The following is a 13,082-nucleotide window of genomic DNA, read 5'->3' as shown; positions in this document are numbered from 1 at the left end:
TGGCAGCATGTATATTGTTTTTCTATTTGGATGATTAATGACGCCGCTTTATTTTTTGCTTAACTGAAGCATGGCACGTATCCATTGTTGGTCTAACATTCATGGTTCGAAGAAATAGTCTGTTTGGGATATTGGTTCCCAATTATTAATAATCTCTCGTTTGTAATTAGATAAAGATTACATCAAAACTGGTCTCAAATTTGACCAAAAAAATTACAATGCAACTTTGTATCGGTGTCCATATGACAACATGATAAGTTTCATGAACTTCTAATAAGTTTTGGATGTACTAAAATTTAAAAATCAAGATTCTCATTGTTTGAAATTTGTTGCACGGGGAGTAAACATGCACCAAGTGAGACACATGTGTTTTTGCAATCCATTTAGGTGCACTGCCATGTGTGCATGTAGCTCGAATTTGATTTGCACATTATACCCCTTGAAAACCAATCAATTAATGTACTAAAACGTCTTAATGATCGGTGATTTTTTTGAAATTAAAACGTCCCTCCTTTGATAACATACATATGTTCACCGCGGGATAAATAATTTAACATGCATCATAGTTGCAGTGGATTCGCGGTGTGTGTGTGGGTGGGTGCGTCTGGGGGTGGCGAGTGGCTCGCAGTACACTATGAGTGGTGAGCCATCGTGTGGGTTGATCATTTTGTTAGGCAGGCCGATGCCGCATCAGAGTCGTGAATTCGTAATTTAAAACATTACACAATTGTTTCATACATACATGTTTTTGCCACATGCATTCGATGGTTGTCCTACACGACACTCAATACTCGTGTATTACGCTTTGTGTGGGCCCGCGAGGTCATCGTCCATCACTTTGACAAACAACCGGTAGTGAGGTTAATTTGATTAGAAAGGTAGAATCTATTTTGTTTGTTTTATGGTGGTATATATACTAAGAATACTAGGCCCGTAAGGGATTCATTTCTCTGAATTTTTTGGAATTTTTTTTATGGCCTCTAGAAAATTACACTTGTTGCTAGGGGACCTGCAGAGGTAGAATTTGCACGTGAAGTCCGTTTTTTAGACCATTCTGACGTGGTAGTAGAAAAGAAAAGCGATGGTGGACACGTATCTTGGGGAACTGCCCACGCGTCATCAACGAAATCAAACGCTGACCATGCTATTTCTCCGCTGCCCACCGCGTGTCCAGTTCTCTAGAGTTCTCTCGCTTCCCCCCACCGCCCGCAGCTAGCCCACCAGCCCACCAGCCCACCGCATATTGCGCTATAAAAGGACAGGCTTACTTTCCTGGGTCTTCACTTCGCCTTTCTAGGTCATCCCTCCGCCACTGCGTCTGTCTTCCAAAATCTGGCGGCGCACACAACCAATTCGCCGCCGGGCCCCCACCTCTCCACCCGCATGGCCGATCTGTGAACAGAGCAAGCATCAATGGAGTAGGTTCCTCCTAATCTTTCCACTCCCCTCTCTCCTTTGGATCAAGCTCCTTCCACCTGGAGGAAGGGCTGAAGCCGGGTCGATTCCGTCGTGCGTCAGAGCTTAGAGGCGTCACCGCCGGGGCGCGTCACCGGGCCACGCGCCGAGAGAGCAGCGCGGTTACTGGCTACACGTTGGAGCCTTGGAGGTTGCTGGCTCGCAGCAGGCTGGGGCTGCTGGACATGGAGATCAGATGGAGCATAAGTCAGCGAGTACTTCAATCTCAAGTTCGAGCTCCCCGTCCAGCCCCATGTCTTCGTCTTCACATGAATCAGTGAGTACCACCCAGCAATATCTTTGGTTCTCCTTTTCATATTTCTTAGTTTTGCCTGCTACTTGGTGCTTATTTTCGTATACATCACTTCTAGAGCAGAGATATGACAACTTCTGCACTGGAAAATGCTGTAATTTCAGCCAAAAGCCCAAAATTGAGGAATCGTGTTCATGCAGAAAAAACTACTGTACTTTTTTTTTGGTGTGTGCATTATCTTAAAAGCCTTTCTCGCAATCGTTTCAAGATAGAATGTAAATGTAGCCGCAGCTAATTTGTGTGCATATGTTGCACAAATAGCTTATATATAATCAGGTTTCTGGTAGGGACAGATGATAATTTCTACTAGATTACTAATAGTAATCGCTTCCTTGCAGGTCTTCTACTATATTTAGAGGTGGATGCAAATTTCTGCACAATCTTCGGCTTTCTTGATGTTGCACTGATTATGTAATCTGCGTATGGGTTGATAATGAGGTAGCTTCCATGGTGAATTTTTTTAAATACTAGAACAATATTGAATTATTTTTGTAGATTCTTAAGTAGAACTTCTGCTCTATTGGAATTTAATTTATCCAAGGAGGATCAATACCATCTTGTTTTTGTTTCAGTTATAAAGCTCGGGTTGTCTAAACCTGAAAATTCAGTGAGGTGTAAATGTACAGTTCACTATTATACTTCAACATGATCAGGTGTTGTTCTTTCCCCTCTCGCACTTATGAGATCATTACTTTGTACCCCCTCTTAAAGAAATATAAGAGTTTTAGATCACTGTAATTACTATTCTTATTCCATCATATTCCGTATCAAGCCGATATCTCTTGTACAATAGTCGTTTTCGCAAATAAATATTTTATGGTATGTTTTTTCCATCAAGCTGATATCCCATTATGATATGTTTTTTGCTTTGCACATGCAGGATGCCTTTAATCAAAAGGATTGGTTTAGTCAATCCATAAGATTGATTCATTACCTTGGAGTTCTAGAGGGATTTTGTGTACCATGTTCTTCAGGTACTACATGTTTATCTTGCTAAGAATGATTCAAGTATGGGTTTTCTAGACTACTTGTTGTATATCAGTGAATGATAAAGTTAGTTTTGAAAATTTATCTCTCTTTTGGCTTATTTGTATATTTGAATGTTTGAAAAAATAAAGTTAGTTCGTCAGATCCTTCTTTGTGTGGGTTTTGTAGGTTACTTGATGGTAGGAAAATGTTTGTGACTCCAAATTTTAATAGGTTAAGAGGATAGTATCTTAATCATTTAGACTTTTGCTGCCTACGTAAGGGAAACATGAGTGTGTGGTTATGAGATTCATGCTAATAAATCATTATCAGAGATCTCTCATTTGCTTATCAACTGTTATCTTTTTATATATCTTATAATTGTCACACTACTTGGTTCCTTTCATTCCATCCTAATTTTAGAGATCTATCACTTGCTTTCACAATGTCACTGTCTTTTTAGACATCTCTTAATTTTTGGCCACTTCTTAGTTAATTCCTTTCCAAGTTAATATATGAGGTAGTTTTATGGGCTGTAGAGTATCTTGATTCTACTATTTCCCCCAGTTAACAGAAATAAGATAAATTGTACAATTTTTTGACTGAACTATGAGTTTTTGTGATAGCTGTGGCCAGTTCTATACAGTATGAGCAAAGAGGAAAGAGTGTTCATTTGAGTGTCGATGAAGTGAAAGTTGTCAGTTTAAGTTGGTTCCGAGGATTCAACCTGTTCTATTCTACTACAGTATGGGTTGTAGTGACATATGTGCATAATATATAGTACATATTCTTCTTGATTTTTATGTGGCCCATGCTAATAGGCCATACAGTCTCTAGAGATGGGAAACGAATCATTAAGCATTTTAGAGATTGTTGTCCCATCTTGTATAGAAATAACATAGATTGCTTCCGCAGCTGAGCGACTACTTCGTCGGCCAAACACCCGGCTCCTGCTGCAAAGATGTCCACTGTCCAAGACCCGTGCGTATCATTATTCTCCCTGTCTGTGCCGCGCAACAGCAGTTTCCTGTAGCCCTGCCTCCATCAGCTTCTCCCTCTTCCTTGCAATCGGTGAGTTCAGCATACAAGCTTCAGATTGATAAGCTCCTATGTACTGCTGTTCTAGACAAACAATGACAACGACGCCTTCTTGTTTTTAGTACTAACCAACATTTCAGAGAACAAAGTTATTGCTGTAAGTAGCTTTTTGAAAGTTCCTTTTCAGTTTTCAGTCTTGGGTACATGAAAAAAATGATGTCACAATCTGAAAAAGTTTGGCCATGTATGTCAATTCTAGCTGAGAATTACATATTATGATAGTATAATGAGATGCTTGTGTGCATTAGTTTACGGTTTTACGCCATGACTTTTTTCCCTTCCTTTAATTGATCTAAATGCAATGGATGCCATGCACTGTACGAAACTATCTGAATTTGCTCAGTGGGTACAGGACATCGGCAACAGCAATATCTGCACTCAGTATACAGTTGGCAAAACCGAATTTCAGCTCCGATCAAAGCTTCTACTTCATGGCTGCGCATTCTAAAAATTTAGTGATTTTGCCCACTAAAGATATAACATATCTGCTACTATTAATAGCACGTGATCCGTTTTTCTTCATTTATGCTAACCGTCGAAACTAATAAAATGCTTGATGATATTAGTGGATCTCTTTATAACCGTATATGTCTGGTTGTTCCAAGATAATTGTTAGCTGTGATATTATATCAACTGATTATCTTGCTGATGCTGATCCGCTCTATCCATCGGAATTCTTACATTCTGTAGTCGTTAAAAATTTTGCACATCATGAAATTGGTTTGGAAGTTAAAAAATTATTGACGTATATAATAAAGGACAGTGTTTTTGTATTTTTCAGGTTGTCCAGAATGCGCTGGCCGCTGGGCGTAAGTACCAAGTGGCTGGCTGTTTAGTTAGATTGCTGTGGCTGGTTGTTTAGTTAGATTACCGACAACAATGTCCCATTCATTTGTGCGCATGATGATAACCAAGATTCATGGACAGCGCAAATTAAGTAGTAGAGCAGAGCGTTTATCTTATCAATATGTATATCGTATGTGGAAAATTATCGTATGTGGAAAATTATACTCCCTCCGTCCGGAAATACTTGTCATTGAAATAGATGTATCTAGATATATTTTAGTTCTAGATACATATATTTTCATCCATTTTGATGACAAGTATTTCCGGACGGAGGGAGTAATACCCTTGAAGACCCATAAGGAATAACAGACTCTGAATGCTATAGTCAACCGCGACAACCAGCTCTGAATGCTACGTTAAAAAAAATGAATAAGCCAACACGACCGGCATGTCTAATCGTACTCCCAAGTGTATTTATTTCCACATTGGCACAATATATTAATTTCATCAACAAACAAAAAGTGCACAACTGTTAGATACGTAATCAATCGTCTGTCACCTCGCCACAAAGACACAGCTGCACGGTACACTAGATTTTCAACAACTAAATCTAAAACGAATTAGCGAGGCGTGGCACGCCGGGCAATCTATATTGATATGTATCATATAGATCTCTTATGTAGCTGCCGGGCAATCTATATTGCTGCGTATCATTTAGATCTCTTATGTAGATGAACCGTTTTCTTGTATGCACTACTTTGTCACGATCACCCAACTAAATGTACATGAACTACTTTGCCAAAAAAAATCTTGTGACCACTCACCAAATATTAAAAAAAGACCAAAATAGCTAATTAGTCCATGTGGCGTGGCGTGCCGCCGCGCATTACCCGCTAGTATATACTATACGTACGCGTCCGTGAACAAGTACACCTCACTCTGTGTCGGGACTTTTCGGTTTTCGGGGCACATACTACATCAAAATTGTGAAAATGGCTATTCAAACATCACACAAAACCTCTTTGCGCCACATGCGTGTAGACGGTGGTTATCCTAGCTAGGACACTCACATGTGACGCTTCCATCTGTGGGCCCACGAGACCATCGCCGATGCATGTGCATCACTTTGACCTACATAAGAAGAGGTTAATTAATTTTCACCATCAATCAGGGTTCTTTTTGGGTTATATTATGGTAGGAGCATATAATATGCGTCGAAGAGGGGGAAGGGAACCATCATATGTAGTACGCTTCATGAACCTCGCTCTGTGTGGGTGCATGGTTTACAATTTTTGAGACATGTGTGGCACATCAAAGTTGTGCATTTTAGGTATTATATTCAACGTATGTTTGGCCCACTTGCAAAGCGATGGTGGTTGTCCTCTCGCATCCACTTAAGCGGTTATCAGCGATGTCGATGCTTTCCATGTGTGGGCCCGCTTGGTCCATCACCACTTTTTGCCCGACAACGAGAGTGGTTAATTTGACTTAGGAGGAGGTTATTTTTTTGCTTGTATATATATATATATATATATATATATAGGGAAAATCCATCCTACCACCCAATGGTAGTTACCCCACATGTCTCATATACTAGGATGTGGTACTATATATACTATTTTATTATTTTAAATATGTTCGTATACTATATCTAAGATATTTCAAAACAAGTTACATGAAAAAATTGCATATGAGCCCATAGTTTTTGTTATATTTGTGAAATACGTACATATTTGTACGTAAAAAGAGCATACTCAAAAAATGGTACATACTATCTAAAAATTTGTATATATACTACCTAATCATTGTTATATACTACATACTACACATACATACTCTCGGTTTCGACAGATACTACATACAACATACAAAACGCAAGTGGTGGTAACTACCACTGCTTGTAGCAAACATTTATCCTATATATATATATATATATATATATATATATATATATATATATATATATATGACAACAGTTTGGGACACCTAGGTGCCCAAGCTCCTTACCTCGTGGCCGTCGGATCTTCGACTGATGCATGCAGATAATAATGGGGGCGAGTATATTAAGCGGCTTCCATATATGCTTTATGGAAGTAATTGGCAAGTACTAATAAATTTATTATTTAGGTGTCTTAATATCATGGGTTGAATAGGAAAGTGATAAATGAAATTTCTTAATTTATTTCATTGTACGAAGAAGAATGGAAACTCTTATGAAGGTATATACATACAACTTTTTGCCTGACAACGAGAGTGGTTAATTTAACTTAGGAGGGGGTTATTTTTTTGCTTGTAAATAATATATATATATATATATATATATATATATATATATATATATATATATATATATATATATATATATGAGCACACACGCATGCATGTGTACGCATGAATCCCTCCCATCGAGTCGAAGTGGCTAGTACAACGACACGTCATGAACCGATCTCGCTCTGTGTGGGGAGAGTGTATGATTTTCGATGCACGCGCCATATCAATGTTGTGAAATGGTATTCAAACATGCATGCACGCATCACCTCCATACATATGCATGTAGTGGTTGTATTCGAATGGTACACTCCCTCGCATGGTTATCGGCGACAAGCCTATATATTCATGGGCCCGCGTGGACATCCATGATCACCTTGACCGACAACAAGATAGGTTACCATGGCAGATTCTTCATTTGGTTCATGTTATCGTAGTATAGGTCATGGTGAGATTCAGACCTAATTAAAGTTTGAGTGCATATACTATGCAGGCATGCATGCATGAATCCCCGTCATCGGCTTGAAGTGTGGTGTAACATACATATGCATCATCAACCTAACCCTGACCCAGTGTTGGAATTTCTAGTTCGAAATCACGGTGCCACATCAAAGTTGTTCCATTGTGTACTAAAAACACACCTGATCCACACATATGTTTGGGCCACACGCATGCAGTGGTTGTCTTCGGGGACTAGCTACTTGCATGATTATTGGAGAGCTAGCCTATCTGGGGTCGCATGGACGACCATCACTTTGACCAGCAACAAGAGAGAGATTGTACGACCAAGGTGGATTATTCTTGGTCTGTCTTACGGTCAATCTTAGTGAGATGCCTCTCTCGACCGCCGACAAAAAGTGAGTGTGTGTGTGGGGGGGTGGGGGCTGCTACTTTGCACTTTGCTAGGTGAACCTCGGTTCGGGGGGGGGGGGGACATTCATAGCTTAGGATTCCCTTCGTGTCGACACGAGGGGTGCTGCTAGCTACTTCGCACTTTGCTAGGTGAACCACGATTGGGGGGGCATCCATTCATAGCTTAGGATTCCCTTTGTGCCGACACGAGGGAGGGGGAGCTGCTAGCTTCTTCACACTTTGCTAGGTGAGCCTCGGTTGGGGGGGGGGGGGGGCATGCATTCATAGGATTCCCTTTGTGCGGACAAGAGGGGGGCTGCTAGCTACTTCGCAGTTTGCTAGGTGAACCACGATTGGGGGGCATCCATTCATAGCTTAGGATTCCCTTCGTGCCGACACAAGGGTGGGGGGGGGGCTGCTAGCTACATCACACTTTGCTAGGTGAGCCTCGGTTGGGGGGGGGGGGCATGCATTCACATATAGCTTAGGATTTCCTTCGTGCCGACACAAGGGGGGCAAGCAATACCGTGCGCTTTGCGAGATAGGTGCGACATCAAAGTTGCATTTAGTATTTGAAAATCAAACCACCCTTTTCATACATATAAATTTGGTCCACATGCAAGTATGTTCGTGTTCTGACCCTCTCCTGCGTCATTTTTCGCCATATTTATGAACATTAGAAAAGTCGGATGACGCAACAGACACGGTTCACTCAAACTAACCGTGTGCCACGCCGGTGCCCCTGTCACGCACACATCCACACAGTACATTGGGCTCCACGAGGCTCCCCCTCTAAAAAGTATCTTCCCGCCTCGAGGGTTTTTCAGTTTCATAACACACGATTGTTATCTCCAGACCGTGTGCGATGTTTCTTCCCAATCCCACCTGCATCCCTAGAAAATATCTGCCCACCTCGAGGAGAGTTTTTGTGTTTCATAACACACGGTTGTTATCTCCGGACCGTGTGCGATGTTTCTTGTTCCCGATCCCGCCTGCCCCTAGAAAATATCTACCCACCTCGAGGATTTTTCTGTTTCATAACACACGGTTGTTATCTTCGGACCGAGTGCGATGCACCATCATCAAAATTTTCATTAGCCCCGGCATTTCACTCCCGCATTTGACTCCTGTGTTGTAAAATTTTCACTACCCGCGTCATTTCCTAAACCCTAAACCCTAAACCCCCTCCACACACACACATACACACACACACACCAAAACCTCCTCGGGCACGCGCGCGCACACACACACACTCCCTCGCTCAAAATCCTAGCAAGCCCCCCCCCCCCCCCCCCCCCCGCCGCTGCCTCTACCGCGAGACCCTCATTGTCAACATCTGCCAGTTTGCCCGTGCAGCTTACCCACCGATCTCCATACCAAGGCCGCCCTGAGTTTCTTAGATGACGCCTGCCAAACACCCCTTTTCCCCTAGATCCCCATCCCCATGCCCCACTCTAGAGCGTCGTAGCCTAAGCCCGGCTACGCTTCCTGTGGAGCTTGAGGAGTGACTGGCCCAAAAGAGGTGTATCACGGTCTCTTCGCCCAACGTCGCCGAGGAAGCTGACGACCATTAATGGCGGCAAGAACTCAAGCAGAGGGCTAGAGTATGCGGGCATGTCTCTTCCGCCGGCTACGACATCAAGGTCATCGACAGTGACGGCATGAGAAGGGCTATGTCACAGGTTAAGTGGCCCACCCCCAACCACTCGGGTTCAACCGCCGTCGATATCATGCATGTCCCCTCCGCTGATCTCCTCTGGCTCGCTGTCAACAACTTGCCATCCTACATCACCATCGAGCCCCTTTTGTCATTTCTAAAGGACACGTTGTGCGATGCTGGCTTGGGATCCACAGCTTCCAAGTCAGACCTCATCAACGGCGACCACAAGGAGGGTACCCTCTCTGGCTCTTCCAAGGGGAAAGATCCCATCTACTCTTTCAAGGGGAAAGAGCCCGTCTGCGACATCAGGGAGGGCGCCCTACAGTCGTGCTCTTCCAAGGGGAAGGAGCCCATCTGTGACAACATGGAGCGCATCCAGGATCCCTGCTCTTCCCACAGGAACGAGCCCATCTGTGAAAAGTGAGGAAACCCATGATTTGTTTTGCCGTGCCTCTTCATAGGGGGAAACCCATGATTTGTTTTGTCGAGTCCCTTTTGTAGTGTAGTGAGAATATGTCCAGTTTTAGTTGCTATATCTGGTTGTTTGCAGTATGCCTTATTTATTTTAGTTGTTCACAATGCTATGCTCTGTATGTGCAATTATTTACTGTGTAGTACATTTCATCAATCCAATTTTAAACATACTGATGGGAATGCATATATTTGCTTGCTGTTAAGCCAATTATAGCTAGCATGTGCCTCTTTTAAAGTTTTTTGATTGTTCTGTTGTTTGTAGTTAGCATATGTCCAGTTTCAAATGCTATCTTTGGTTGTTCGTAGTATGCCTTGTTTATTCCAGTTATTCACAACGTGATGTTCTATATGTGCAAGTATGAACTGTGCAGTTCAATTTCATGAGTACCAGTTTCCACAATACCACTATGGCCCTGTTTGTTTCGGATTCTGGGACCAGATTCAGCTTTGCCAGTTAAGCCAAATCTGGAATCCGAAACAAACAATTATTTGGAATCAGCTTTGCCAGTGAAGCTGAATTTGGATTTGGGTCATTTTTAGTGCAATTTCCTGAAGCACCTCAAAGTGTACTTCGGTGGTGAAGCTGATTCGCAGAAACAACTTCGCCACAGAAGCGAATCAATAGGTGATTAAAATCCAAGCGAAGCTGAAACAAACAAGACATGAATGACTACATATGGTTGCTTCATCTTGTAGTTAAACACGCCTTTCCATTTTTATTTAACAATAACTAGTGTACTTAGACCGGCACAATATCAGTTTGGATGACTATGTTTGCTTGTTGTTAAATGTTAGGCCTGTTGCAGTTAACACACCTTTTCACTTGTTTTGCTTTACTAGCGTGCTTAAACCTGCACACACAAGCTATCTTTTGGAGATTATTTTGTCTGCCATGGATAATTTTGGTTGATGTTTAGCCTATTATGCTTAACATGCTTCTCGATGTCCCTACACAGGACAATTTTGGGAACGACTGATGTTTTCCATCGAGGTTAGTTTCATCCCATAGCTTATATATGCTCACTGTTCAGGATATCGGTAGCTGGTACCATATAGGCCGGGGCTGATAAGGGACTAATCGGTGAATTGGACTTTTAACTGAATATATCTGCAACCCATTTATCGTTAGGTTAACTAGGGCTATATGTAATATATCTGAGGCTACATAGCAACATGCATTGTACTTAATGTCTACATATGCAATCCTAGGCTACATAGCAACAAGGAAGAGTGTTACCTTAATATTTTGATGATGTCTAGATACACGTAGAAGAGCAGCAGCAGCAGCAACAACAACAACAACACAGCCATGTTTGGATACTCAACTTAGCTTAGAGGTTAGAGTTAGTTTCTAGCTCATGACTAACCCTGAACAAACTCCATCCAAAGAGGTGTTTGGATGACAGGGTTAGATACTTAGATTGACCATAAATGCACTAGGAGAACTAGCTCCAATTAGCACCTTGGGTTGGATAGTTTTTTAGGGTGGATTATAGATGCAACTAGCTCAAACTAGCCCTCATGTTTAGATATACTTTAGGGCTATTTGAGCCGGAGCTATCTCAAACTAACTCTAACCCATGGATACAACAACAGTTAATCAACCGATAATTTGTAAGAATGCAGTAAACTCCTTCCGGCCCATAATATAAGATGTTAATTTATCTAATGTGAGTATATTGCATGTTATAAGATATTATAAAAGAGTGTTGTGCTGCATCATTGTGCAACTGGTGTTTATCTTCTAATATTAACTTGGTGCTTTTAGGTACATATGTCATTGGTAAAGATCTGCGCTTCGACCCTATCTGCGTATGGGGAAATGAGATATCGATGAACCAACATCAAGTGAGGAAGCAGATAAAGATTGTTAGTAAAATGGGTCAAAAGATGGCAATTAAACTATTTGTTTACACTATATCCAATACAACAACGAACTGGAGGATGGTAACTAAGAACTCTGTAGCCTTGTTTTTACTACCCATAATGAGTTGTGTTAGATGACAATGTCTGAATCTTTTTTCCTTTGCAGTGGTTCCCAAAGCAATTTACTAAAGATTACCTCTCAAACTACATGATTGGTGGGCATGCAAAAGTTAAAGTATTTCTTCCAGAACACAATGATTATCTAGATGTTTCCATGAAGACCGTGAAGGGTGGGTGAGGGCGTCCCGGATTAAGGGGTCCTCGCACAGCCGGACTATATACTTCGGCCGGACTGTTGGACTATGAAGATATAAGAGAGAAGACTTCATCACATGTCCGGATGGGACTCTCCTTTGCGTGGAAGGCAGGCTTGGCGATTCGGATATGTAGATTCCTTTCTTTGTAACCGACTTTGTACAACCCTAGTCCCCCTGGTGTCTATATAAACCGAAGGGTTTAGACTTCTAGGGTTTAGCCACAACAATCATAACCTCATAGGCTAGACTTCTAGTGTTTAGCCATTACGATCTCGTGGTAGATCAACTCTTGTAATACTCATATTCATAAAGATCAATCAAGCAGGAAGTAGGGTATTACCTCCATAGAGAGGGCCCGAACCTGGGTAAACATTGTGTCCCCCGCCTCCTGTTACCATTAGCCTTAGTCGCACAGTTCGGGACCCCCTACCTGAGATCCACCGGTTTTGACACCGACATTGGTGCTTTCATTGAGAGTTCCGCTGCGTCGTCATCAAAAGGCTTGATGGCTCCATCAATTTTCTACAACAACGCAGTCCAAGGGGGAACCTTCCTTCCCGGACAGATCTTCGTATTCGGCGGCTTCCCACTGTGGGTCAACTCGCTTGGCCATCTAGAGCAGATCAATAGCTACGCCCCTGGCCGTCAGGTCATATTCGGAAGCCTGAATTTTGTGGCCGATATCCGTGGAGACTTGATCTTAGACGGGTTCGAGCCCATGACAGATATCCCCGGCCACTATGATGAACATGACCTAGATCTGTCATCGGGCCACACACAGGAGATAGCGCATGTGACCGCCCTGGCCCTAGAGCCGGAGCGGACTGCATTGTCTGAAGACGGGAAGCTTAACCCCACCATGGAGGCCGCAGACTCAGCGGCGCTCGAGCCGCACACAGACTCAACATCGAGCTGGGCTTGTGTCACTGGAACCTCAGACTTGTCTCCAGCCATGAGTTCCGGACCGCGTGCATCCGTGTCCATCGAACCTGATTGGGCGCCGGTCTTGGAGTTCAGCTCCGCGTAC

General features: G+C 42.5%; 1 long non-coding RNA gene across 6 annotated transcripts; it reads left to right on the top strand.

Annotated features, from left to right (window-relative positions):
• Positions 1–1,295: 1,295 nt before the first annotated feature.
• Positions 1,296–4,849, top strand: LOC123161958 (uncharacterized). Of its 6 annotated transcripts, none has more exons than XR_006480959.1 (5): positions 1,296–1,732; positions 2,107–2,206; positions 2,341–2,742; positions 3,650–3,805; positions 4,614–4,849. It is a non-coding gene; the product is annotated as an uncharacterized lncRNA (long non-coding RNA). The 6 variants fall into 6 exon arrangements; XR_006480961.1 differs by lacking the exon at positions 4,614–4,849 and adding an exon at positions 4,185–4,607; XR_006480962.1 differs by lacking the exon at positions 4,614–4,849 and adding an exon at positions 4,176–4,607.
• The last annotated feature ends 8,233 nt before the right edge of the window (positions 4,850–13,082 follow it).

Source organism: Triticum aestivum, chromosome 7B, assembly GCF_018294505.1.
Source record: "Triticum aestivum cultivar Chinese Spring chromosome 7B, IWGSC CS RefSeq v2.1, whole genome shotgun sequence".
NCBI classification, from domain to species: Eukaryota; Viridiplantae; Streptophyta; class Magnoliopsida; order Poales; family Poaceae; genus Triticum; species Triticum aestivum.
Note: the sequence above shows the minus strand (reverse complement) of the source record. Positions and strands in the feature narration are given on the sequence as shown.